The sequence below is a fragment of the Hylobates moloch genome, unplaced genomic scaffold, assembly GCF_009828535.3.
Source record: "Hylobates moloch isolate HMO894 unplaced genomic scaffold, HMol_V3 SCAFFOLD_15, whole genome shotgun sequence".
NCBI classification, from domain to species: Eukaryota; Metazoa; Chordata; class Mammalia; order Primates; family Hylobatidae; genus Hylobates; species Hylobates moloch.
The window spans coordinates 57,613,457-57,641,364 of record NW_026652290.1 but is presented as its reverse complement, the minus strand read 5'-3'; the positions used below and the strand labels follow the sequence as shown (position 1 = coordinate 57,641,364).

The 27,908-nt window shown below is 36.5% G+C and overlaps 1 long non-coding RNA gene across 1 annotated transcript in view; it reads left to right on the top strand.

Annotated features, from left to right (window-relative positions):
• Positions 1–20,645, top strand: part of LOC116484028 (uncharacterized) — a 65,587-nt gene extending 44,942 nt beyond the window's left edge. The window contains exon 5 of the long non-coding RNA XR_004252433.1: positions 20,464–20,645. This is a non-coding gene — a long non-coding RNA (uncharacterized LOC116484028). The remainder of the gene's footprint in view (positions 1–20,463) is intronic.
• The last annotated feature ends 7,263 nt before the right edge of the window (positions 20,646–27,908 follow it).

Below are 27,908 nucleotides of genomic sequence, written 5' to 3'. Positions count from 1 at the left end.
TCTTCCTTGTATTAAAGTCCACTCAAAGTGTGTCCAATAAATGTTTGCTGAATTTCTCTTTAGAAGATATCTGAAATCTTTTTCCAGAATCCCTACAAGTTATTACTAAAGCACCTACAAACTCTAATAGTAGGCTCTGCCAAGGTACTTTAAAAATAAAATCTTCCTATAGGCATTTCCAGTTTTAAAAAACCTTGCAGAATTCTCACAACATGAGCAGCCCAACTCTCACCCTGGAGATTTTGTCTTCTCTTTCTCCTACATACATTTCTTATTATAGTCACTGCCTACGTTATCCCAGAGTCCTTGGTTAGTAGCATCCATGTAGCAATTCACTCCTCCTCACATTATCCAAGAAGCTCGCTAAACTCTCCTCTGGGGAATCAGTGGCCCTGATTGGGGATTAGGAATACATACAAATGAATTCAATGCAGTCGTTCGCCATCCAGCAGTGGGAACAGACCCTAAATAGTCACGGAGTGATGGGAGATGCTATACCAAGTGCTATGCTGCTAAGAGGAGTGGGGTACTGACTGCCCAGGGAGGCAGTGAAGATAGCTCTGAAAAAGGACACTGGAACAGAACATGGAAGGACGAGTAGTAGTGGGTCAAGAAAGGAGATGAGGGAGGTCACCGTGAGTAGAAGGGTGACAGTGGCATGTAAGAGCAAGTATATTCTAGTAATAGGGAGAAGCCAAGTATTGTTGAATCTGGTTTCCCCAGACCACCTACCCAGGGTGGCAAAGCAATGTCTTCATGCTGAGCTCTGGTTTCCCAAGTTCCTGCTCTAATGCCACCATCTGTACCTAGCTCTCCTGGCAAGATGCTTTAGGCTACCCTTCACGCTGGGCATAACAGGTGTTACCAGTGGTGCCTATGCCTAAGGTAAAGCTGACAAATATCCTTGTGCATGAGAAAAATGGGAATCATATCTACCTGGTATAATGAATGACATTTCTTGAGGGAAGAGGTTTTTCTTCACACATTTGTGGATTCTCAAGAGATGGCATACAATCACACATTATGGGGAACTCCAAACTCCGTTAGCCTTCTGTCATGTCAGTCCTTATAGAACTTTTTATTTATATTTAACTCATATCATTGAAGTTACCTAAAATTGAACAGGAAAGAAGCTTCTTTTGGAGGCTCCTTATATTGATTTATTTGATTTGGGGGAAGAGAGCATATTGGTTTTTTTCATTCAGTAGAGTTACATCTTAAAGTGTAAAAGTAACATTCCAAATTTGGGGACTCTCATCTTTATAATTGTATGCACTACTTTTTATTGTTTCAAATGGGCAGTCTTTAATTTTTACCAGATTAAATACTTTGATAATTACTGAATTTTAATTTTCATGTAAAACACCATTGCCACAACACTTTTCCCCTGCTTTATTTTTTTCTTTCTAGAAAAAAAATGCTAATTTTTTAGCACTCTGGCACTTTAGCCACACAGCCCAGATTTGCGGCTTGACCTTGAAAACACTATAGAGTGACATCAATTTCTCAGTCAAGTTACCATAAGGATAGTTTTAGTGCTGGGCAAAACAGGTATACGTCAGCTCACAAGTGTCTCATGCACACTCTCTCTGTTTTAGTTACCTTGGGTTCATACCATTACATTTCCCTTGATTTGTGAATCTGAATTTAAACCAGCCTCATCTTAAGCCAATCCTTCAGCTTTCCTCAGGGAAGACTTCAGCTTGGGTTGAACTGAGCCTTTTCCTTCCCAAGGAGACTTGACGAATGAAAGGCTCCAGTAACTTAGTTCTTTCTGCATTGAGGAATTTGTTAGGATAGTTGCCATGTATTTAAACACTGTAATAAAAAGCCTGGAGCATTTCCAATCTATCGAGTCCCTCCAGTTCTTTGTGCCACTGTGCCTCTGAGATTTACCATTTGGTTATTTAGAAGTTACCTGGACTGGTAATCCTCAAATAAATACCTGGTGCGATGGCTGGTGCTAATCGGCTGCAGAAGAATCCGCGGGAGCTTGGCAAAAGTACAGCGTCTTGGGCTTTACACAAAGCAAATCTGATTCAGTAAATTTATGCTGAGGCCCAGGAATATGTATTTTTAGAAATCTCCAGGGCTTTCTGGAGTCAAGTTCAGTTGCCAGAATTTTCTGAAGTTCTTCGACTCTTATCAAAGATGTCCTGAAGGTAAATGAATCACGAACTCTTTCAAACCATGAGATGCTTTAGTTTTTCTTCTGCTTATGAGAATCATAATGTGCCTCAAATTGTGTTTTGCAATTAATTTCTAGTTTTATTGCATGGTATTAAAAAACAAAGCATAAATAATTATTACTTTGAAGAACTTTTTGAGATTTTCTTTGTGACTAGAATGTGATTTTTTTTTTGTAAATGTACCATTGGCACTTGATAACTAAAAGTTAGATTCAAAGGTCTAAAAATAGTGATGAGATCATTCAAGTCAGTTTATTATTTTATTCCGAGTACTTGTTTCGTGAAAAATTGAGAAAAGCATATACAAATTTCAGTGTCACTTTTGATTTTCTCTGGTTGAACTTGGATTTCTGTTATTTATGTAAGTATATTAATACCGTCATTGAAATTTCACTTGTAATGTGTCAAAAATATTTAATTTTTAAAAGATTATATAGTCTATCAATATAAAATTGTGTGACATTTAATATGTTTTTTCTCAAATGCAACTTTATTTTACATTGCTGTTTCCACCTCTGTATTCTTTTAGTTTGCATTCTGTTGCATATTTTAACCCATCACATACTTTAAAACTTTTATTATCATTTGTTTTGGGCATGTTTACTGCATTGAGAACTAGGCTCTGAGGTTACACCACGTCTTGGATCCTGATTCTAATACTTACTTGCTATGTGATCTTGGACAAATTTCTCAATATCTATAAGCGGTGCAGTGAGTTTAGGTAAGACCTTCGCACATGATACTCAATAAGTATTAGCCATTATACGATAATGGCAATAACAGTAGTAGTCATGGTAGTTGCGTAAAAGTAAGAGTAGAAGTAATATCATCCACTATTTCGTTGTATGCTATTTTATTATCCTCTCTTCTATTTTTTAATGTCTTTTACTATTGCTTGTTTGTCCCTTAAGTTTTCTTAGAGATTTGAAATCTGTATATTCTTTTTATGCTAGTAATGATTTACATATAGTAATTTAAATTCTACATATTTAGAGTCTGACTTAGCTCCATGTTTTCACCTGTCAGAAATGAAAGGTAGATATTGAGCTTTCTTTTGAGATATCTAAAAATAAATTGCTTTTATATTCTTTAATTTCCTGCCTAATTTACAAGTTTTCTTTTTAAATAATCTTAGATCTAAATGGTTGTTCATTTTTTATATGATGTGTATTCTTTATAAACAATTATTTTGACATTTATATTGGCTTATAACCATAATAACATTTATTTAAACGTTATTTATCTTAAATACTCACTACTGTTTTTTTTTTTCACATTTTCCTTTCCAGATACTTTATACTTTCACCAGTGAGTTTAAGCCAATCATTAAGTAATGTTTTCACATTTGGATATATGGTTGGAATATCTGTTTTCCTACATGTTTCTGTTAGTATTGCACACACATAAATGATTGTCTGGATTTAGAATTTCTAGGTTATAGTCTTCCCTGTAAATAGATGTAATTCAATTATCTTTGGGCATTTAGTATTTCAAAGGGAAAATCTGATGATAATTTTATATACATATGTATGTGATATTTACATGTTTATTATAGTTTGTATATTTATATACACATATATGGGTGAGCATTATCTATCTATCATCTATATAATGTTTTCTTTGAAGATAACAGAACAGTAATGGGATGTTTTATCTTCAAAAATCAATAGTTTTGCTCAGCGATTGCTAACTGGGGGATTACTTTTCATTAATTTTACCTAATATTTGATGCATCTTGTTGAAATAATTTTTTAATTTTTTTTCTAAATCAAGAAAGTTGTCTATTAATTCATTGTCTATTGCTTTTCCTCCATTTACTATTTCACCTCTTGTAGAATCCTTAGGGAGTTCTTATATCTGCCCTCAGTCACGCATCTTTTATTTCATCATGTAAATACACTCATGTTTTCTCTGATTTTGGGAAGAGTTCCCCCTCTTACCTTCTAATTCTCTTACTCAGCTTTCAGTAGTATTTAATGTGTTGATCACACAATCCTATGTGTTTTAAATTTATGAATCATAATTTCATCTCCAATGAAACGTTCCAGGTAGTAAAATTTTCCTTTTGCATGATTGCCTGCTCTTGAGATATAAAAGCAACATCCTCACGAGTCTTATTATGAATGCCAATTAGTGCCTTTTTAAACTTGATGGTTTCACAGTGAGTAAATGGCAAAGCTACATTTCTGATCCCAAACCCTGAATTCTTAATCCCTATGTTTTACAGTCCCTTATTTTAATACCTGTAAGTATAAGGTCTTTCTTTACTTTTAAAATTTTTTTTTAAAAAGGCACATTATGTTCAGATGCTCACAGTTTCATTAAATTTGACTGGTTAATGGCAAGCCTTTTTTTACATTGGAAAACTAGGCTCTTTTCCAGTTTAAAAAGGTGTCCTATTACAGCTTGATTATTTCTCTTGTGTATTTGTCTATTTCCTTCTTAAAAAATAGCAGTTGCCCCACTGCCTTGGCTCAGAATTCTCGGAGCACTTCCTTGGTTAACATCCATCAGTTGATAAGCTTTTCTGTGGCATGGATCTTGCTGATGAGGAATTTCATTTTCATAAAGTTAATCACAGGAAATGAAAGTCACCCTGCATCCTGGAAAGAGTGCTGTGCTGGAAGGAAATGTATCACCTTTCTGTGGCCAGTAGATGGGTGCTAATGAGGTACCTCACCTCTCTGTAAGCCTTGGTGGTCTCCTTTCAAAATGGGGAGAATAATAGTTGCCACATCTGCCCACAAGATCAAGGGAAATATGGCATGGGATAGTGCTGCAGAAATTGAAAAATAATCCTTAAACACTCAGAAATTTTAAAAGCTATTTTTAGTGCCAGATCCAGGACAATGATCAATGCATATAAAATATTGCTTGAAAACAAACTAGTCTGAAACAAGTAGTCCAGGACCATCATGTTACAAATGAGAAAGCTAGGGTCTAAAGAATTTAAGTGACTTGCTTATGGTATCCCAGTTAGTAATATACAGGGAGTAAAACCCTGCAACTCTCCAGCAAAGAGATCTGTGTTATTTTTATTTATGCTTGAGACACATTTTTCACCCAGGAACAATGTGGTAAAAGCCAGATCACTTGCTTTAAAGGCTCTTTGAGATTTTTCTGAGACTTTTTTCTATATGTAGATATCTTAGAGAGTTAATCTGGGGTGTAGGTAGTGAGCTACCTTGGCTGGATGCTACAGGCCACTTCCCTGGGTTTTCTGAAATGGTTCTTCCTGGCTGGGCGCAGTGGCTCACTCCTGTAATCCCAGCACTTTGGGAGGCCGAGGAGGGCGGATCACAAGGTCAGGAGATCAAGACCATCCTGGCTAAAACGGTGAAACCCCATCTCTACTAAAAATACAAAACATTAGCCGGGCATGGTGGCGGGCACCTGTAGTTCCCAGCTACTCGGGAGGCTGAGGTAGGAGAATGGCATGAACCCAGGAGGCGGAGCTTGCAGTGAGCCGAGATCACTGCCACTGCACTCTAGGCTGGGCAACAGAGCCAGACTCTGTCTCAAAAAAAAACAAAAAAGGTTCTTCCTGCTGAGGGATAAGAACAGCTTCCCCAGGGAAAGTACAGTCTTCACAGATGAGTGAGTTCCCTAACTTTTTTTCTGGGATACTCCTGTTAGAGCAAAACTTGAGGTAAAGAAGCTAAAAAAGGCAAAATCTTACTCTGTGGAAGAGATAATCAAACAACATAATTTCAGTAATGTTCTAAGATATCCCAAATATTATAACCAGCATTATAACTAACATAGATTAATATGCAGCACAAGGGAAGGATGATAAACTACAGCAAGCCCCCACATAAAAACCCACCTTTTCTTCTTGTCAAAACCCCCAGATGTGCACCAAGTGATCAGTGTTTCCATTAAAAGTTCAAAAGATGGAATCCAGATGTTTCTTTCAGCTCTATGCCCTTTGACCTCTCATGCATTTACTTGCTCTTGGAGTTTTTGGTCACATGACTCTCTGAACTTTATGTTCTACCTAAATAGCTCTGAAATTTACTCTATGATAATGGAGCATAGAGTTGTTTGGGCTGGGGATCAATTTCATGTCTATGAAGTGTTGCTGAAACTTTAAGGTTTTTTTCTTTCAATTTTTTTCAAAAGACTGTCTGTGTTTAAGTCACGTTATCACTAGTCTATCCGGAATTTTAAGTGCTAAACATTTCAAGTGCCAAATGTTTGACCCACTTTGGCAATAAAGGGTTGCAGTGGATGAAGGTACTAGTAGAATATAAATTATCTTTCTTAGTACTGCAAATAGAGCATTCATAGACCTATCACTGTGATGAGGTGGACAAAATGTTCTAAGAAACAAATTGCTTCAAAACGTATTTCTTGGCTTTCAATAACCAATCAAAAAACCATCTACACTTACACAACGTAGCAACAAAAATTGTTTTGAAGAAGATAAACAGCTCTCCACCCTGAACACAAATGTGTTAGCTCCTAGGCATAGGATGGTAATAGGATCCCTTGAAAATTTAAAACAAACGGATGTGGAAAAGTACACACTTCCAGTGGCAACTATTCAATGTGACGTGGAAAGTCAGTTGTAATATACAATGATAACTGAAGAATGCGGCATGGGAACTTATTTTTTCTCTAGCTCTATGAGCAGTTCCCAAATTGATTAGAAGTAGTAGTTATAAATTTAGATTCCTGCTGTGGAAAATAACAGTAAAGCCATGTTCATTTTTAACATTTTTCAAAGGTCCTTAGAAATGCCATTTTTCATACCATAAATCTGTGGTAGTTGAATGTTGGGTTGCTTTCTCAAAGGAATGTTGAGAGTACAGTTGCAGTTTGCTGTGGTCAAGCTTGGTGGAAAGAAAGTGTTACTAACGGGGACCCAAAAGGATTCTTAGAGTATCTGACCAATGTTGTTTTTGACAAAATCATATTGCTACAACTGAGAAAGATTAGAGAAAAAAAAAAAAACAGTTATCTGAGACTAAAATGATTCTTACCAATTATATTTGGCAGGTTTTCACCCTTTAATATTTTGTTCCTGGAAAGGCCTATTCTGGAAAAAGAGAGATGCTGGCTTATCCACGTAGGGCAGATCCAACTAGGGAAAGCAAAACAGCATCTCAACATTATTCCTCTCTGAAAATCTAACTTATTCACTAAGTCTTCTCATACACGGTTTGTTTGGATAGGAGGCAAATGGTTCCCTGGTTCCCTGGTTCCCATGCCCACTGGGGGCAAGTTAGTCCACAGAAGAGGAAAACCGACCTCCTATTTGTTTCCTGGGACTAGGAAGATGACTTTGTCGCTTGAAAAATGAATTATTTTCCTACATTTCTTATCACCTCTGTTATAGGTGACGAATGTAAATTACAAAGTAAAAAATATTTAGCTATAGTCTTTAAAGCTATAAAAACAGTTTTTACAGTACTTTTTTTTTTTACTTTTAGTGTAATAATTAGGTAAGGTATATTGCTACTCAATCTACCTACTTTTCATTTCATCTGGCTCTGTGACTTGCATTTATTTCAATGGCATTAACTAATACAGATGGAGTAATATAACAAAATTGACAATTGGCAAATAAATCAATTTCAAGTAACAGTATTTCTATAGCTAGTGTTCTACCAGCCAGGTAGTAAAATAAGGCAATTATTTGGTAATTTAGGTACAAGTAGAATTCTATTTGTTAAAGAATGGGAATCAAAATGATATGCATAATTGGCTGCATATTTTATTCATTCATTTACTTAATCATTCATTTATTTGACAAATATTTATTAAGTGCCAAAGGATAAAACATGGTTCTTTGTCTTACAGAGCATATAATGGAGTTAGGATGACTGGATACACATGTAAGTCATCATCTTTACGTGCTTATTGTCACTTGGATCTGGCAGGTTGACTATCGAGTAGTACCCGACTGGCACTAATAAAATCGCTAAACTGCTGTATTTCAAGTTACTTCTATTTTGAAACACTTTAATGGAATTATATAATTGTCACATCAGGAAAAACAAATTATTTGGAAATGACTCAAACATAGTAAAAGTAGACTGATCCATAAATTTATTAATAATTAAATTATACATTTATACCTTCATATGTTTCTTAATGTAGCAACTCTAATTTTAACACCAAGTCTGCCTCCTGAAGGACTTTATACATTTTCTCATGAGCCATTTGTGGCTTGGTCAGTGCTTTCATTTTTATTCTTGTGTCTTCTTTTCCTTCTTCTGTCAGACCCTGACTTGCTGTCTTAGGCCCTAACATCCTCGTTAATACAGATATCTTTGTTAATGGTACTGCTGTTGGTAGAATAACTGGTAAGTTGAGATGGAGTGGCAGTTTCCATTCAACTTTATTTCACTTTTTCTGCTCTGAATGAAAACTGGGGCTACTTGCAACAATTCTGGTCACTGTCTAATAATAAAGAGTCATTGGGTCACTTCAATTCATTAAGTCAGAGAACCAAGTCACAAAATAATTAAAAGACCCAATCACATCAGAACTCCAAAGCCTGACTTACCTTTAAGTTGCCTCTCAACTCTGGCTTGTACCTGCTTAAGGCTGAGACCCTGCAACAGTGAGTGTGTGGGAAGCATTTGTCTTTCTATCGTACTCTGTCTCAGCTTACACAGACAGACAGCTTCCCCCACCCTCCACAGACAGCTTCCCCCAGCCTCCACCTGTGGCTTTTCTCCTACCCAGAGTTTGAAGGTAGGAGTGACAGAGAGTGGGGAGAGGTAAGGGGATAGAAAAATGCCACTTTGCTGAGAAGTACCATGCTCTCTGGATCTGGAGTACTGTTAAACTCATTCTTTCCTTGTGGGCACCTATTTATCATATTAGGAGATTCCTCGGTAGAGCTTTTTCTCCTGAAGTTCTCTTAACTCTGGTGGATGAAACTGTATTCCAGGTAGTCACTGAAACTTCTTGAGAAGAAAATTGCTAAACTGCTGTATTTCAGGTTACTTCTATTTTGCAACACATTAATAGAATTATGTAATTGTCACATCAGGAAAAACAGAAATTATTTGAAATTGACTCAAACATAGTAAAAGACTGATCCATAAATTTATTAATAATTAAATTAGACATTTATACCATCACATGTTTCTTAAAGTTGCAATTCTACTTTTAATACCAAGTCTGCCTCCCAAAGGACTTTATTGGCCCCTTGTGGGACACCTGTACTTTGTGGGTGCTGAGTGTGTCATTGCTCCGGGAGATCGTATTGGACAGAACCCAATGCAATGCCACACTGGTCTTCTCTTCCACACCTCCCTCATGTGATTCATGGGAGACACACTTGCATCTCTTGTCTTGCCAACTCAGAAAGTGCAGGCCAGTCTCTCCGCCACAACCTTTCACCACCAACGCAGACAGCCAGCCTTCTCCAGATCACATGAGAGGTGCTGGCATTCCTGCGATCACAAAGGGCCCTCGGGATGCCTGAGGCTACAGACAGACACAAATTCACCATCCCAAGAGTCAGGCATTAGTCAGGGACCCGGCTCAAGGGCTAAGTAGTTTCCTGAAACTCTGCTCACTTGGTTTATGTGAGTACGAACACCCCCTTCCACTCACCCACGGGAAGGGAAGATGAAATGACAACACTGGAAACTCTCTCTCAAAAAAAAAATCCTCCCCACTCTTCTTGAAAAAAATCCTCTTTCCTCTATAATCTCTTTTATCTCCTGCATCTGGTTGAGTGGTCAAAGAGTTCTGAAACAGTTTCTGAGATCATTCTTTTTATCAGTCTTTATAAGCACAGGAGAGGTGGGGGTCCATATCCCATCCCTTTGTGCATCATATCTATCACATTAGGGTCTCGGTGAAGATTGGGGCAGGGAGAGTCCCAGGCCAGCTTTCATTTGTGGTAGTATTTGGAATACGAGAAATGAGTGATTTAATTTTTGTAATATATATGAGGGGCTGCCCTTTCTGAATAAAGTAAATCTGCTACTGATATGGTCCTGTCCCTTGGAAGTCTACCTCACATTTAGTCCATTCCTCTATCTCAGATAGGTAGAGACGATTTGTTCAACTTTATAAACCACAGAATTTGAGGTGCATGGCTTCTAGGTATGGCCCCAAAGCACACTGATGCCTTGGGAAGTCCAGATTCTCTGTGTCCAGTATGTTCCATGGGCTACCTCAGAGATTCCCCTGAGTTTAGCAGATTATTTGCCAATGAATAATCAAAACACTGTTAAGTGTTGAGAGAAAGGGAATGAGTTCCAGGCTGAAGTGACCATAGAAGGCTCTCCTCAGATGGGGCTACTTCTTTTTAGCCATTCTTAAAGCTCCAGGTAATGAGTCGCAACCAATTAGCAATCCTTCTAAAAGGTCTAGGCTAGGCATTCATGATTGACTCTAGAATCAATGAAAGCTTCAGACCTAAAATCAGCCCAATGCTTAAATTCTTATAAAGAAAAGAAAATACAGCTTGGATTTTAAATGTTACACTGTCCTGAACTTAAAAAGAGTACTTAAAACACAAGTCACAAGGATTGACCAGGGCAATTCAAAAAAGCTTATTCAAGGGGCGTTGGTGCTTGCAAAAATCAAATCACTTGTTGATTTCATAAATTGTATAAACTATTTTAACATTGCACAAATACTTTTTGTTAAGACTAGCAATGGACATATCAGGCCTTGCTGCCTTTCCCACATGAAGCAGCGTAAATTAATTGGTCCCAGTTTGCACCTCTGTTGTCGAATCCACACGGTCTGGCCACCTTTTGTGAAATGCCTAACGGATCAAAGCCTCTGGAGAATGACCCCTATTTTCCCCCAAATATGTGTGGTTTTCTGGAAATCCATATCTCTCGCCTCTTAAATGTCTGTGGGTTATTGTGAGAAGACAGTTCCCATCAATTTTACTTAGGCCCATCTTGTTCCTAATTTGCAGCCTGTAAGCCATCTGAGTGTTCCACGCCCATGAAGGTCATGTTTTAGTGGGTTGTCCATGTTTCTGCCCAGTGACATGCATTCTAATTCTGGCTGTCCCATCTCTGTTCCTAGTTCCATCTGAAGCAAGCACAGGTTGGTTCTTTGTGCCTGCCTTAACCTTCCTTACTATACGGGTCACTGTGCAGACCGTCTGCTTCCTAGGAGAAGATGCTAGGAAAGAAAGCACCAGTCAGACATCTCAGCCATATAGGGGCTGAGTTAATATTAATTATTAATATTAACATTAGATTAGTATTATATTGTGAGTGTACATAATATTTATCCTTTTAGCCATTCTAGGTATACAATTCAGTGGCCTTAAGTACAATCACAATGCACTAGAATCATCACCGCTATCAACACCTAACACTTTTTCATCATCCCCAACAGAAACTCTGTACCATTAAATAGTAACTCCCCTTTACCCACTTTCTTTAATAACAATGGAAAGATACCCAGATGGAAGAGGAGACTGTTGAGTCAGGGTCCTCTTAGCACTGCTTAGAAATTCCCATGGTAGACAATGGATGGGAGAGGAAAAAAAATAGACTAAAAATCCAAATGCTGTCTCATGTAGTATATAAGGAAAAGCTGGGGAAATGTGCCTTTCTGTTGATTGAAGTCATTTTCAAGATTTCAGTGTTTTGGTTAGCTTTTATTTTCTTTCTTCATATTCAAGCAAATTAAATATAAGCAAAAACTGGAGGAGACACCACTATGGCCCTGACATGGAGGAGAAAGGGGATGTTCTTGACCACCTAACATATGCCTTGCTTTCAAGACAAGCTGCAAAATAGGTTACTTGGGCAGGCAGTGCACTCCAAAGATCCCGGCTCAGGGCAATGGGACCAGATGACAAGTTGATAAAGACCAGGGCTGGCCTCCACCCCTCTCTCTGCCTCTCAGGAATGACCCTCCCACCAGCACGGCTATGCAAAAGGACAATCCATTTTAACAGGCTGAGTAGCTCCAGGGGCTCAACAAAAGCAAATAAGCTCCATGTCCCACAGTAAATCGTCTCTAGCTGAATGATGTCTGGTTCCTTTCTGGAAAGAATGTTCTTCACTGAGTTGTAGTTTGCCAAGGGTCAAATATGACAGAAATGAAGTGTTGCTAATAGTGATTGAAAAGGATTCCTACTGTTTGTGGCCAGTGCTGGGAAGCAGAAAGGCCAAATTTGTGGGCCAGAAAACAGCAGGAGACAGTAAACTTTCCCCGAGACTTACTAAACTTTAAGTCACCTCTGCTCCCCCAGCCATTCTGTCAGCCCTGTTTGGGGGAAACTGATATTATAATTGCTAATCTCAGAAAGGGCCTAACGTGCAACCTGAAGCTTTTTTCAGCCTTTGGTGCAATTAGGGCGGAGGGCAAGGCCCACAGACACCAGCGGGCTCCGCCCCCTCCTCCCAAATTGCCCCACTTGGGTTTCCTCCACACCCTGACATCCTCTGTAGACAGGTAACTGAGCAGTGCTGGCTCCCAGCTTTCAGGGAGAGAAAATTATTCCTGCTTAAGCTGGCTGGGAGCTATTAAAGGTTTAAATGTCACCTCAAAAGAACTCTTTGCTAACCTTTAAGTGGTGGCGTCTCCAGGGCTGTTTGGGGCAGGATTTGCACCCTCCCAGGGAGTCTGGAGAGCCGAGAACATTTGTATATGCATTTCCTCCACCCCTCCTTTTCTTCTCCTTTCAGGCAATTATCACTGTACCTTCAAAGGGGGAATTTGTGGGACAACTGGCACCTGCTGGACTGGGCTTCCCAATGAAGGCTCTCTTGGCTGAGTGTATAATTTCATTTAATCCTAAATAGCCCCTTTTACCTACTGCCGACAAATTCCCTTTAATCCTAACCACCACTTACGAGAATATTTACTATCAAAAGGAGACAAATCGCTATTTAAATGTGGATTTACTCAAGTCTGAAACTATGACAGTGACATGCAGTAAAATGATAATATGTAAATAACAACTGGAGACAGATTTATCTTCTGAGAAAGCTGGGCAGAGCAGTGGGTTAAAGTCATATGTGATCTACTTTGAGTGGACTCAATTCAGACACAGCGTTCAGTTATGACCAACAGTGCCATTCATTCTGCTTACTTCAATTCATTTGGCCCTAGTTCTCAATGACCCTCTGTTACCACGCATACACCTCCGATAAGTAGGCCTTGATGTTTACAGCACTTTGGAGAAGAATAAATGCAAACTGCACATTATTTATGGGTGTGCACTCTTAGCTTAAGAGGGATTTGTCAGGAGTGTGAATACAGGTAGAATAAGTAGACGTGTGTGAGCACAGACAGCCTGGTTTCCAGAAGCTAAGTAGAAAGAAAGGAACTAAATAAAATATCACCCCAAGACAACAGCTTTCAATTATTGCCCATGATCCTGAATTCCTCCCAATGAATTGAAAGGAAATCTATACCAGATGGCATTTTCCTGAATCAGCCAAGTGCACCAGTCATTCCCGCCTCTTAGTGATGGGCAGCAGTGCCAAGGAAGAGCCGGCCTTTCATTTTCTGCCTCTGCTCGCCAGTCACAGAAAGCAACTTTGCTTTCTAGGGATGAGTTTCCTAATTGCACTGAAATGTAATTAAAACAGTTAGAAATGGAGGGCCTTTTTTTCTAAAAAAGCAGAAATCAAGCAAATTGTGCCCTGTTTTCTTTGGCAGCGGTGGTCTAATGAGCCTAAGCCAGAACTGGCAAAATATAGAACACACATTATGTCACTTATTGACATAGTGATAATCTTCTCAATTGAGAGTAGCTCAAAACATGTAAAGTCACTCACAACTCTTAAATATATGGAAGGTGGGGTATAAAAATCACTGTATTGTAACGCAGCATTAGAATACATTGTATTGAGACCACTCATATATTAGAAGGGAGAGCTGGCCTATGTTAATCGCAGTCTCCCTTAAATTATCTTGTCCCAAGACACCAAGTCTAAGAATGAAGACAAATATATTCCATTGAAAAAGCCAGAATAGATCTGATACCTCTAACTTGAAAAGTACAATATCTGATATTGGAGTGTTTGTAGGTTTTTTTTTTTTTTTTAGAAAATTGTTCCCTATATAATACCCATAGGGTTGGGTCCAATGTATTCTTCGTTCACAACTAAATATGGGGAAGCTAAAAAAAACAGGCGTCCTACATATACTTCCTTCTGCCAAGGAAAATATATTCATGACAAAGAGACAAATATCCAGTTAATTTATCCAACTAATTACTTTTTAAATGTATTTTCTCACCATATAGTATAATTTTATCAGTGGATAAATTATTTTATTGTGTTGTTTACTACCTTGGCAACTAAAGTTGATCCTATTTTAAGCATGTGAAGATCTGAAACACTTATTGGTAAATAAAGGGCAGAATTTTTTTTTTTTTGGGGCAAAGATTCGTCGCTGATTTGGAGAAGAAGCAGGGAAGGATGGGGATGAGGAAGAAGAGAACAGTAATAAAATGCGATTGACTATGAATGACAGATTTCTTTCCAAGCTATGAAACTCTTCCTCAACATGTTATGTAAAGATCACTTTGGTTAGACCCAATACCTTGGTGATTCAAATATACAGCTGTTTGTTTAACAGAAAGTAGAACAAAATATCAATTCAATCTAGGAAGAAACTTGACTGACAGAACAGGCTAAATGTAAATGGTCCATGAAAGATTCTTCTGTTTAACTAAATATAGGTATCCAACAGTTGATGGTTGAGGTAGCGAGGGGCCTCCAGATGGTTGCAAAAAGATAATCTATCAATGTTAACTCAGGGCCTGAGTGTCTTGAAATAATGGGTTTTGGGTCTTGTTCTTGTATGGTAGCTTATAGAAAGCATAGACGTCTCACTTTATTACTTGAGGGTCCTTTTTTTTTTTTTTTTTTAAATGAATCGAGTGTAGCTTTGGTTGCACTGTTATAATTTAGTTCACTTCTGAACTTGACAATGTATTCATCAAAAAACGAAGGAGAGAGTCTTAGAAGGATGCATATTTGCTGCTAATATCCACTTAACCAACAACCATGCATGCTTTGATAACCTTCAAAATGGTTGACAGTTGAAGAAAATAGATCTTGCATGGAAATGTATTAAGAAAAAGTTTTAAAACCCATGCCATCTGTGGGTTTGAACTGGATATAATATCAATTTTTGTCCCATGCCATCTGTGGGTTTGAACTGGGTATAATATCAATTTTTGTCAGAACAATTTTCATGCATCTTCTGGACTCCAAGTTCAGGGAACAAAATGGTATTAATGACACCATGAAAGTAAAATGAGCATCTTGAAGTTCAAGCTTCTCCCCTAATAAAGTAGCAGAGGGGATCTCTTCCCTCAGTTGCTACTGAGAATCAACAACAACTGATGGCCTGAAGTTAACAAGCTAATATTTCATCCATGGATACCAGAGTGTTAATGGCTAAATGTGCCAGTGGAGGAAAGGAGCACATATGCAGCTATTTGCCCGACACAACTTCTGCTGTCATGGCCTATTAAAACCAGTTTACATGTGCATGTCGAATTTGATGAATATGTATGTGACCCTTTTCAGAGCCATCACTCATTGGGCTATGGCCCCATGGCAGGAAAAACAGCACCTCTCATTAAACACAGCATGAGTTACAGGCATGTTATGTTAATATTTCTTCAGAACTTTAGGGGGTTTTCTTCTTCTTCTAATAAATTGTGTGAAGAAAATAATTTAAAAGTATAATTGATTTAAATTAAAACCTTTTTCTCATTTTCTTCTTAACTATTTGATTTGGTGTGTGGGTTCTGGAAAGCGCTTTCCTCAGGAAGTTGTCGGACATGTTTATGAATTGTGCTTTGTATCACTCATTTGGGACTCCCAAGGTAGGCCCCCTCCTCAGTGCAAAATTTAGCAAGGCTAAACAGGAGACCTTTCTGTATAGAACTTGAAAACTCAGGAAAGACAGGGCTCCTTTGGGCCATGAATGAATCGTCTGTTAACTCACAGTTCTTATCAGTGGGTCTGGCACACAGTAAGTTTTCAACAAATGATAACTACCCTGATCACTTTTACTATTGTTATTTAAGCTAGAGTTAAAACAATCTTTGTGCTAGGGAAGATAAGAGGCTTTCTGAACATGCTTTCTAAAAAATCTAGGGAAAAAAATCAGAATAGAGTTTACCTTAAGTAAGTACACATAAACTATTGATGCAGTAATTCCAAAGATTTACGCTGAAAACCCTAAAAGGCCAAACAAGTCCAATTCCTCCCATATCTCTCCTACTCCTACTTCTGTCAAAGTCTCACAATATCCTTTTCCATCTGCTCTGCTCCTCTGGCCCTTCCCTGGTGTCTGCTCAATGGTTAAAAGCTGCTTGAGGGCAGGGATACTCTTCTGTGGCATCCCAAATACCTAGCTCAGTCTCTGGTAAACAGTGGGTGCTCCATATCTGTGGGTCCCTGCTCTGCAGATTCAACCAACCTGGAATAGAAAATACTAAAAAATTATAATAATAACTAATAATAAAACAATAAAAATACACAAATTTAAAAGTACAGTATAACAACTATTTACATAGTATTTACTTTGTACTAGGTATTGTAAGTAATCTAGAGATGCTTTAAATTATTAGAGGATGGGCATAGGTTGCATGCAGATAGTATGCTATTTTATGTAAGGGACTTGAACATCTACAGGAGTTCTGGAACAAATCTGCCTCACCCCATTGATAAGAGGAACAACTGTGTGAATTGTAATCGCCTCCCAAAATTGATCCCCTAATTCATGACCCCTTTATACCAAAACCTTGAAGACCATCTTCTCTAAATACATGCAAGGATGTACTGGATGATTACTAACCTATGACTCTAAATGCCTGGACAGTTTGGCCACTGTCAAGAGATAGTACCTAGGGAAGAGATGATTTTGGTGAGGAAAAGAACATCATTTCAAAAGGAGCTACCCTCTGGAAGGCTGGGCTCCCTAGAGAGCTACAATACAGGAACATTGAAATAAGAGCTTAGAATTGGGGTTCTAATCTTGACTCTGCTTTTGTCTGGCTGTGAGGCCAAGGAACATGTTCATTTTAGATGTCAGTTTCCTTGTTTGCGAATTAGTGCCAAGGTCTTCAAGATCTGAACTGCTCTCCACAAAGAATTTCACTCCACTTTTAAAGAATTGGTCTTGGTCTCTATATGTTCCTATATACTGTGGTATATCAGAGTATTAGAAAAGATAATTACATACTTAACCTTCCATCATAGGTCTTTTCTCCCTGTGGAGAGGAGATGGCACATTCCTGCAATTCTCAAACAAAGATTACAGAGATACTCAAGTTTCTTTTCCCCTTTCCAGCATCATCATCTGCAAGCCTAGAATCTGGAGCTGGGCTGCTTCCTGTGCTATCTGTTTGTCCATTTAAAATATCCAGGCAGTACGGAAGATCCCCTTTGAAATTCCTCATTGTGGTCACAGGTCTTCAGATTGACTCCTAGAAGGTGGAAAACCAAACCATGCGAGAAGTGGGAAAGTGCATTTGCCGAAGTAATAGTAGCCAAAGTTCAATGCGTATTAAGTCACCATTGGCTATGTCTTGTTCTAAGTGCTTTACATTTTTGCTTCTTATTAACTCATTCAATCTGTACAACTACATCATGAGATAAGTGCTGTTATTATGCTTACTTTAAACAGAGAGAACTGAGAGGCAAAGAGGATTAAAAATATGTCCGAGGTCACACACAGCTGGCAAGGGAAGAAGGCTGTATTCAAGTCTGGCCCCAGAATCCTGGCTGGTTTTTTTGTTTGCCATTCTGCCACAGTCTGTATGAAATTTCTTCTCCCAGGTGTATGCCTCCTCTGGATAATAGATTTGGAAGCAGATAGAGTAATGTTCTCTGTAATAGAAAAATACAAACTCAAAAACAAATAACAAAACAGACCTAGTTTCTCACCAGAGAAATATTTTTCTTGCTCCAGCTTTGCTGGAACCAGGTTTTATTAGTATGGTGTGCACCAGAGAAGAGTGGCTTGAAATTTGGAGACTGCTCCATGTGTGAGGCCAGTCTCATTGGGACCAGCTCTCCAGTCTGAAGCAGGAAGCTGAAGATGCCAGTGGGAGTGCTTAGGTGGAATGCTCTCTCCCAGGATTCACGCCATTACTCTTCCCCCATTTGAGAGGCCCCCAGCTGGCTAAGCAGCAGGCTCAATCGCCAAAGCCATCTCCAACTCACTGTATAAATCTAGCACCAGAGCTGCCAACAGACAGTGCTGGATAAAGTCTGTTCTGCTCCCTGCCAACCAAATGGCCCCACAGCATAAGGTTCCAAGTTTTCTCAGTCTCATAAAACTTGGCTGAATGAGGCAGTGGTGCCATGAAATTTGCATTTATCTTGTGCACCTGACACTTCCCATCATAATGATGGAGTGCTCCCCTCATGTCAGAGTGCTTTTGGCTCTTAGGGAGGACAGGAAAGCAGAGTGGAGGTTGGTTGTGGGATAGGCTAATCAAAGCCAGGAAGAAAAGTAAATCCGTAGGCATGAAGAATGAAAAACAAGGTATGGAAGAAATGGAAGACTGGGGAGCACTGGGGGACTTCAGATAAAAGAGCATTCCAGGGCCCCTTGTGCATTTGGGTCATCAGTCATCTGTGCTTTTCAGGGACAACCTTGCTGGTGACCTCCAGGCCCTGGCGTACAGCATCCACGCAGCTGCCCCAGGGAAGCTGATCTCCTCTTTCATAGTACATTATTGTGTGCACATTTAGAGCTACGCTGCAAGAAGATTGGCCTACAGGGTCTATAAGTTGTTGTAATGAAATGGTTTTGTTGCATTTGTATTAAGGTTTTGAATGGGAGAGTGGGTGGGGGAGACTTTAGAGTTTCAGCTGAATGTGAGAACAAAAATAAAGAAAAAGGAAAAATAAAATTTGTACTCAAGTGAAAGTTCCCTTATCTGCCTCTTTGTTCATCTTGCTTAAAAGTTCTCAAATTTGTTTTAGTTAAAAAAAAAAAAAAAAAGGGAAAAAAAGGCTCAGTGGCTAAAGAGCTTGGACTATACAGCAGAGGTCTAGGTTCAAATCCCAGATCAATCATTTACTGGTGGCCAAAGTCTGAGTCTTTCTTTGCCTCTCTTTCCTCACTGATAAAATAAGGATATTAGAAGGAGTATTTTATAGAGTTGTTTTGAGGTTAAATGAGATGATGTGTGCTATGTACTTGGTGCAGGTGCCTTGTAGGTATCATAGGTGTGGGTTAATACTTGACCTCAGGATTTTGGAGGGATGATTCAGGGTTTTAGAAACCATGAATCTCAAGTCTGTCATTTATAACTCCACCATGAAAATTATTGCCTAATGTAGATCTATATTTTAATGTCTTATTAAGATTCATAATGTCTGAATAATTGTTGAAGTTAGGCTTGGTAGAAGGCCACCCATCAAAACAATTATATATTTTCTCTATTGTGCTCTTGTCTATTAGTCAGATTTTTCCCTACTAGATCTGAATTTTTGAGAATCAAGTTCCACTACTGCCTCAACTCTTTGCCCCCTTCTCAGAGACAAAATGTGAACTAGGCATTTATGATACTCTTTTTCACTAGAGGAACTGGCCTAGATTCGCCCAATATGACTACATGGATGGTGGGCTTGACATTTCCTGTGTGCTTGGAAATCTAGGGCCATGTGATATTCCTGTGGTCAATGAAAGTTTCTTCGCCACTCTTTGACCACCACTAGCCTAATTCAAGGCTGAGTGTGGTGGCTCATGCCTGTAATCCCTCCAGATTTTATTAGCAGCAGTAAAGAAAGGTGCCTTCTTTTGGTAAGAAAGCCAAAATTAAGAAATGGAAAATTGATTCTGAAAGTGAATTGTTAACTTGAATCATTCATTCATTTATTCACTTTTTATCAAATATCTATTGTGTGCCAATTTATATTAAACATGATTCTGTTTAATTATTAAATTGCTTATATCTTCCAGAAAAAAATGTGTATGTGTACATACAATACATAAAGTTATATATATATATAAAGTAAGATACATATGTATGTGTGTGTGTATATATATAAGACATTTAAGTTGATATGTATGTGTATATATACATATATGTGTGTGTATATGTATATATATATACACATATACATATAAAGTCAAATGTTACAGTTTCTGAGCTGGCTCAGTGAATACAAATAAATAAGCATACAAATAAGCAAACAAATGAATAAAAACTGTCTTTGTTAAATATCCAGTGAATTTCTAAGTTCCAAATTTTTTGAATGAAACAGGCCAAAAATGGCAAGCAAATCTTTTCTGAAATATACGTGCTAACAATTACTTTGTCGATTTCCTCATTGTTTAGGAGAGTCTTCTCTTATCTTCAAGAAGAATAAAAAATGAAGCTGACATTACTTGGAAAGAGAATAAACAAAATCTGTCATAGGGATGAATGACACAAACCAGCCATTTCTTTGAGAGTCAGGAAGTATCTAGTTTATACAATAAGCTGATCTACCAATGAAATACAATTGGTGTTGAAATATATGGCTGAGGAAAGTCCTCATGTTTCAAGGTTCAAAGTTATTCCAAAGAAGTCCTCGCTCTACAATTGTAATATTGAGATGACGTATTATATGCTTATCAGAATAAACTAAAGGAACATCAGTTCAAAGATATTTTCACTCTAGAAATATATGTATAGGTTTTGTATGTGTTTGAGTATATATGTATGTATATTTTGTACATATATATTCATATGTACAAAAATATATACATTAATGTTACATTTAGATAATATATAATACTAAGATAGTATAAAACATTATTACTTCAATGTCATTCATTTATAGTTTTTAAGCCTTTCTTAATTCAAATCTAGAGCATAAATTATAATTATAATAAAAGGCGGAATTTATACTAGTATTAAGAAATCATAATTTAGAATATGCCTTTGTGGGCAAAGTAAGAAGAGTTAGTAATTATTTATGAATCCTTTCCTGAGAATAAACACTTATTGCTGCTCTCATGAATTAGACTGATTTCAAACAAAAACCTGTTAGAAGATGTAATGAAAGAAAATGTCCCATTTATAAGAGTAATGAATAAGATAAAATACCAAGGAATAAACAGAACAATAAATAAGCCACTCCCACATGAAGAAACATTTTAAATATAACTAACAGCCTCATAAAAGACTTAAACAAACAAAAAGGCATAGCATGTTCTTGGATAGAAAGATTCCAGGTCATAAAGACGTAAAATTTCTCTAAGTTAATTTCTAAATTTAATGTGATCCCAATCAAATTGACATTTTATAAATTTATAAGAAAAAAATAACAATGAAAATTGTGAGAACAAAGAAGCGTGAGGACAGATTAGCCCTCCCAGATGTTAAAACATATTATAAAGACTCAAATATCAAAATTGTGTGGTGTTGGGGTATAAATAGAAAAATAAAAGAGCTAAATGGAAAGTTCAGTAAACAGTGCAAACATATATGGAATTTAATAAATGGTTAAAGTGACATCTTAAATCAATGAGGAAAAGGAGATCGATACAATAAATGATGCTAGAGCAATTGGAAAGCCAAATGAAAAAATAATTTTTACATATACTTCATATTTTACACCAAGATAAATTCAAAATTGATTGAATATTTAAATAATGAACCCATAAAAGTTCAAAATAGAAACATGAAGAAATTCCTTCATAATCTTAAAGTAGAGGAGGAATTTGTAACTGTAACTCAAAATCTATAAGTATAAAAGATACTGATAATTTTGATTATATAATATACTAAGAAATTGATTTATGGCAAAACAATAAAATACCTAGAAATGAAAGACTTGTATGCTAAAAACTACAAAACATTGATGAAAGAAATTAAAACCCAAAAATGGAAAGATAACCTGTGTTCAAGAGTGAAACACAATATTATTAAGATGGCAATATTCTCCAAAGCCATCTACAGATTCAATGGAATCCTTATCAAAATTCCAATAGCCTGTTATTTGAAGAAATGAAAAACATCAATCCTCAAATTCATTTGAAATTACAAGGGACCCTAAATAACCAAAAAAAGTACTGAAAAAGAACAATGTTGGAGAACAGATATGTTATCAATTTCAAAACTTTCTATAAACTACAGTAATCAAAAGGTTGTGGTACTGGTAAAAGGATAAACATGTATCCTTTTATCGGTTTATTCATGGTTTATTTTATTGATTTAAATTAAATCAATTTATTGGTTTATTCATGGAAAAACCAGTTTATTGGTTTATTCGTGGAAAAACCAGCTTATTCATTTATTCATGGAAAAACCAATTGGATATCATTGAGAGTCCAGAAAAAAAATCCATAAATCTATGGCCAATTTATTTTTTAAATTGATATATAATAATTAATTTATGGGGTACATAGTGATGTTTTGATATGATGTATAGTGATCAAATCAGGGTAATTAGCATATCCATCATCTCAGACATTTATCATTTCCTTTCTTGGGAACATTCAGGATCCTACTTCTAGCTCCTTAAACTATTTATTATATTATGGTTAACTTTAGTCATCCTACCACTGTAGTATGTCTTTAACACTAAAACATTTCTTCTACCTACCTGTAATTTTGTATCCTTTAACAAACATCTCCCTAACTTTCAGTTCTCCTTGCCCTTCTCAGCCTCTATTTTTATTTCTATGAGATAGACTTCTTTTTAGTTTCCGCATGAGTGAGAATATGCAGTTTTTAACTTTCTGTTCCTCGCTTATATCACTTAACATAATGTTCTCTAGTTCATCCATGTTGCTATGAATGACAGAATTTCATTTTTAATGGCTGAATAGTATTTCATTGTATAAATATATACCAATTTTTTTTACCCATTTATCTGTTGTTGGACACATAGGTTGATTTCATATCTTGGCTATTATGAATAGTGCTGCAATAAACATGTGGGTGCAGATGTTACTTTGATATATTGATTTCCTTTCCTTTGTATAAATTCCCAGGAGTAGAATTCCTGGATCATATGGTAATGTATTTTGGGGAACCTCCCAAAATACAACCTCATCATAGTGGCTATACTAGTTTACATTCCCACCAACAATGCATACGAGTTCCCTTTTCTCTACGTCTTTTTCAGTATTTGTTATTTTTTGTCTTTTTGATAATAGATATCCTAATTGGGATGAGATGATACCACATTGTGGTATTGATTTGCATTTCCCTGATGTTTAGTGGTGTTAAGCATGTTTTCATGTATTTGTTGGCCATTCATGTGTCTTCTTCTGTTAAATGTCTGTTGAGATAATTTACTCATTTTTTTTTCATTCTGTTGATTATTTCCTTTGCTGTGCAGAAGCTTTTTAGTTTGATATAATTCCATTTGTTTATTTTTACTTTTATTGCCCATGCTTTTAGGTCTTATTCATAAAATCTTTTCTCAGACCAGTGTCCTGATGTGCTTTCTGTATACTTTCTTCTAATAGTTTCATAGTTTCAGGTTCTACATTTAGGTCTTTAATCCATTGTGAGTTGATTTTTTGTATAGGGTGAGAGGTAGGGATCTAGTTTCCTTCATCTGCATATGGATATTCAGTTTTCTCAGCACCATTTATTGAAGAGACTGTCTTTTCCCTGGTGTTCTTGGTGTCTTTGTCAAAAATCAGTTGGCTGTGGATACATGGATTAATTTCTGGGTTTCCTATTCTGTTCCATTGGTCTATGTGTCTGTTTTTATGGCAGTACCATTGAGTTCCCTCCACTTCAATTAATTTTTGATAAAGTAGCCAAAATTTCTCAATGTAGAAAGAATCATCTCAACCAAATAGTGCTGGATCAACTGGATATCTACATGTGAAAGAATGAAGTTGGACCCCTACTTTACATCAGATAAAAATTTAACTCAAAATTGATCAATTACCAAAATATAAGAACCAAAACTAGAAGAAAACATAGGGAAATATATATATATATATTTGCTTCAAATACAACATTAAGAAAGTTAAAAGACAACCTACAGGATGGAAGAAAATATTTGTAAATCATTTATATGATAAGAATCTAGTATCTGAAACAAACAAAGAACTCCTACAGCTCAACAACAAAAAGACAAACAACCCAACAAAAAAAGTAGGCAAAGTATTTGAATAAATATTTCTCCAAAAAAGATATACAGTACAAATAGCGAAAAAGGATGTGAAAAGATGCTCAACATCATTAGTCACCAGGGACTCAAAACCATGAGATACTACTAGAAAAAAATCAGCAACAGAATATAACAAGTGTTGGTGAAGGTGTGCAGAATTTGAAATGTTGGTGGTGGAAATATAAAATGGTGCAGCCACAGTGGAAAACAGTTTGGTAGTTCTTCAAAAATTTAAACAAATGTCCATCAATGGATGATGGAAAAACAAAATATGGTAATACATACAATAGAATATTAGCCAGAAAAAGGAACAAAGTACTGAGTACTGACACATTCTGCCACATAGATAAATCTCAAAAACATTACACCAAATACAAGAATCCAGAATCAAAGGTCACATTTTGTAGAATTCCGTATATATGAAACATTTAGAATAGGGAAATCCACAGAGACAAAAATCAGATTGGTGGATGCCAGTGTCTGAAAAGACAAGGGAATAGGGAGTGACTTCATAACGGGTATGAGGTTTGTTTTTGGTTGGTGATGGTGCGTTAGGACTAGATGGAGGTGGTGGTTGTACAACACTGGATAAGTTCCACTGAATTATACATTTTAAAATAGTATGAAATATCTACTGTGAAGGATCATTGGAAGATTCAATTGGCCATGTATGTAGAACACTGAGTAAGTGCTTTGTAAATAGTAAATATATCATTTTATATAAAGAAAAATATTGCATTGCTTATTTCAGTTAACATAATCACTGAGATGTTAATGTACAAAAATGTAACCATAATTAAAATAGAATAAAATAAAATAGTAAATTTTATGTTACACAAGTTTCACATCAATAAAAACGTTTTAGCAAAACAAATCAGCATAAAATATGAACTTCAGTTAATAATAATAATAAAAATGGGCCATACTAACATAAGATGTTAATAATGGGGAAATCAAGTGTGGGGTATATGGGAATTCATTCACAGAACTTTTTGGAAAAGTAAAACTGTACTAAATTAAATTTTTTTAAAAGACAAAAAATTTTAAAAAACAAAATTGAAAACAGATGACAAAGTTGGAAAAATCTGCAACTCACGACAAACTAAAGGCTAATTTTCTCAATTTTAAGGACTCCTAGAAATTAAGAGAATGTTCACACATCCAATAGGAAAATGGGAAAAGAAAGGTTTATCAAAAGTAAGACAAAGAGTTCATTAAAATATCTTATTTAAGCATATGAAGAGATGTTTAACTTCTTTTATAAAAAGAAAGAAAGGTACATTTAAAATGACCCTATTGTAACATTGTTACCCACCAGAATGACAAAAATCTAAAAGTTTGACAACATATTCTTTGGTAAGGTTGTGTAGAAACAGGCATTCATAATGATATGTATATAAACTGGTATAACTCCATGAAGGATAATTTATCAATATCTATCAAAATTACAAATGAATATACTCACTGACTAACAATTTCATTTGCAGTAATCTATCTTACAGATACACTACATACATAAGAAATGACATACGTACAAGTTTATTCATTTCAGTGGTGTTTTGAATAGTAAAAGACTAGAAAAATCCTGAAAGTCCACTGGGGCTGGACAAATATTATTTATGGTACATTATTCATATAATGACATACTATACAGCTTCAAAAAAGAATGAAGTAATTCTCTATGTGCCAGCATAAAATGAATCTGAGATTTAATGTTAAGTGAAAACAGTAGAATAGTATGTATGAATGCTATTTTTTTGTAAAAAAAAAAAAAAAAGGAGAAAAATAACAAATCCGTTTTCATTCATTTGTGTATGAATCAAGAAACTCTAAAAGATATACAATAACAGTGGTTATACCATTATACCTTGAAAGAGAAGGAGTGTTCTCTGGGTGAGTAGGGAGGCATTGGGTGGAATGAGTTGAGGGAATGCATTTTATTAAGTACTTAAAAAAAACTTGAACCATGTGAAAGTATTACCTATTTAAACTAAAGAATACTTAAGCAACCAAGTCAGAAAGAATTTGTAATGTACAGATTGGTGTAGACCTTCTCAAAGGAAGACATTCAACGAAGCCATTGTTTCTGAGGCTTCTCGTTAAAACAAGCTACAGACTTCCACGTATATGAAAATTGTTATGGAAGACAAAAGTGCCCCAACACCTTGTCTTCTTTGACCTTGAAAAGCAAAACCATTGGTTTTTCAGGGAGTGTTTCTGGGCTAGCCTCATCATTCAGGTGGTCTTGCCTTCCTCAGACTCTGCCTCTGGCTCTACCTCCAGTGCCAAGAACAATGCTTGACACCAACTCAGTGCTAGTTAGTATTTATTGAATGATTAAATTTAGGGAGCGTCTATCACTGTGTAAGTAGCTTTAGTCATAAATATTGAATCAGTGGTCAAAGGAGAATGAGAATTTTTTAAATGAAACATCCACTTTAACTTGACAATGTTTTGGAACCTAAAATCAGAAAGAACCTTTTTTTTTTTTTTTTTTTTAATCCAACTGGAAATCAGGTGTAGCTCCCTGGGTCAGTTTTATTTTTATTTTTTATTTTTTAGAGATGCGCTCTCCCTGTGTTGCCCAGGCTGGTCTTGAACTCCTGGGCTCAAGTGATCCTTCTGTTTTGGCTACCTAAAGTGCTGGGATTACAGATGTGGGGCACTGTACCCAGCCTTGGGTCAATTTTAGAAAATACTCCCTGTGCATCACAGACTCACCATAAAACAAAAATCATGTTTCTTCCCAGAAGAATGGGAGGAACTACTTGCATGTTTTTTCTATATTCTTTTCAGTGTGCCACATCTCAGGGGCAGGAAAATATTCCTTGAAGAAGACATTGACAGTCTCTTGGTGGAGGAGCAAATGAAGAAGGGTTGCTTCTACTGGGTGACTTTTATCCCTGAATAGACATATGTTACTTTAAAAAAAATTTTAACATTTGAACAATTTTCATATGTTTTTCAAGCCTTGGGAATGCTGAGTATATCAGAATATGAAATTAGAATGAGAGCAGAAAAAACAGGCTTCAGATTTCCAAAATGAGAATAGAAAACAGAAGAAAAAGAAGTGTGTCCTTATGCAAAAATTAACTCAAGATGGATTAAAGACTTAAATGTAAAACCCGAAACCATAAAAACCCTAGAAGAAAAAGTAGGCAATATGATTTAGGACATAGGCATGGGCAAAGACTTTATGACTAAAACTCCAAAAGCAATGGCAACAAAAGCCAAAATTGACAAATGGGACCTTATTAAAGAGCTTCCGCACGGCAAAAGACACTACCATCAGAGTGAACAGGCAACCTACAGAATAGGAGAAAATGTTTGCAATCTACCCATCTGACAAAGGGCTAATATCCAGAATCTACAAGGAACTTAAATTTACAAGAAAAAAACAACCCCATCAAAAAGTGTGTGAAGGATATGAACAGACACTTCTCAAAAGAAAACATTTATGCGGCCAACAAACATGAAAAAAAGCTCATCATCACTGGTCATTAGAGAAATACAAATCAAAACCACAATGAGATACCATCTCATGCCAGTTAGAATGGCAATTATTAAAAAGTCAGGAAACAACGGATGCTGGTGAGGCTGTGGAGAAATAGGAACACCTTTACACTGTTGGTGGGAGTGTAAATTAGTTCAACCATTGTGG